Raw genomic sequence first — 1,617 nt, forward strand, 5'->3', positions numbered from 1 at the left:
CTGCAGGGGGAGGGAGTGTTGCAGGGTTTTTTTTTCTCCTGCAGGGGGAGAGTTGTAAGATTTTTTTCTCCTGCAGGGGGAGTCTTGGAGGCTTTTTTTCTCCTGCAGGGGGAGGGAGTGTTGTAGGGTTTTTTTTCTCCTGCAGGGGGAGTGTTGTAAGTTTTTTTTTCTCCTGCAGGGAGAGTGATGTTGGCTTTTTTTTCTCCTGCAGGGGGAGGGTTGTTTTGATTGTCTGTGATTTGTGCTGTCTGACACGCTCGCTGGTATGTTCGTTTTTGCCGCACTACTCCTCGCCTTCAACTACAACTACCACTACTACGAGCCTTCAACTACTCCTAACGACCACGAGTACTTCCACCACCCCTATTGGCCTACTACGATTACAACGAGCCCACTTTTATCAGTACCGCCACTGCGACTACGACTACGACTACTAGCTGACTACTACCACTCCCACAAGCCGAATAAAAACCACTCGTACAACTGCCACCACTACCATTACCGATAAGGAATTGGAAAGAATGCGAGGGTTCTCCATTGAAAAAGAAGATCGTGATGGAAAGAAAAGTTTCAAATGGAAATTAAAAGTAAACTCGAACGGCACTCAGAAGAGAGCATACCTCCACCAGGTGCGCTGGTCACGTTTTGTATTCCAGAGTTCCCCTTAACTACCATAACTTTTTGAGATATCCTGCCAGAGGCTATATTGTTTGGCCCGATGGTGAAGAATCACTTTAAAATTCTACGAGATGGGTCCGGATCCAGATCTTCACCAAAATTGAATCGATTCTTCCTTGTCACACACACAACCTCTCCACCAAGCTTCGTCCAAATCCGTCCATAACGTTTTGAGATATCCTGCTGGATGTATCGTTTTTGGCCCTGTCTCCCAATGGTGAAGAATCATTTTAAAGAATTGTCGGAGCCGGATCCGATTCCATTCCTTCACCAAAATCGAATCATTTCGTCTTTGTCACACACGCCACATCTCTGCCGAATTTAGTCCGAATCCGTCTACAACCTTTTGAGATATCCTGTTCACAAACGGACAGACAGACAAACAGACAGGGGTAAAAAACATAACCTCCATCCACCGTTGGTGACAGAAAATACGAAACTCTCACTTGGGAAACATTTTCGGTCCTTCAAGTATTTCCAAAGAGAATAAGTTGCTGCTTACGACCATACCACCCTGAATACGACTGATCTCGTCCGATCTCGGAAGCTAAGCAGGTTCGGGCCCGGTTAGTACCTGGATGGGAGACCGCCTGGGAACCCCGGGTGTTGTAGGCTTTTTTTTCTCCTGCAGGGGGGGTCTGGGTCGGCTTTTTTTCCTCCGACTGGACACCATACCACCCTGCAGGCTTGTAGGCTTTTTTCCCTCCTCCTGGACACCATGCCATCCTGCAGTCTTGTCGGCTTTTTTTCCTCCTCCTGGACACCATGCCACCCTGCAGTCTTGTGGGCTTTTTTTCCTCCTCCTGGACACCATACCACACTGCAGTCTTGTGGGCTTTTTTTCCTCTCCTGGACACCATACCACCCCGGGTGTTGTAGGCTTTTTTTTCTCCTGCAGGGGGGGTCTGGGTCGGCTTTTTTTCCTCCGACTGGACACCA

At 48.2% G+C, this 1,617-nt stretch overlaps 1 non-coding gene across 1 annotated transcript; it reads left to right on the plus strand.

Annotated features, from left to right (window-relative positions):
- Positions 1–1,174: 1,174 nt before the first annotated feature.
- On the plus strand, positions 1,175–1,293 carry LOC144890028 (5S ribosomal RNA). Its single transcript, XR_013622223.1, has one exon. It is a non-coding gene; the product is annotated as a 5S ribosomal RNA (ribosomal RNA).
- The last annotated feature ends 324 nt before the right edge of the window (positions 1,294–1,617 follow it).

This window comes from Myxine glutinosa, chromosome 1, assembly GCF_964187855.1.
Source record: "Myxine glutinosa chromosome 1, kmMyxGlut1.1, whole genome shotgun sequence".
NCBI classification, from domain to species: domain Eukaryota; kingdom Metazoa; phylum Chordata; class Myxini; order Myxiniformes; family Myxinidae; genus Myxine; species Myxine glutinosa.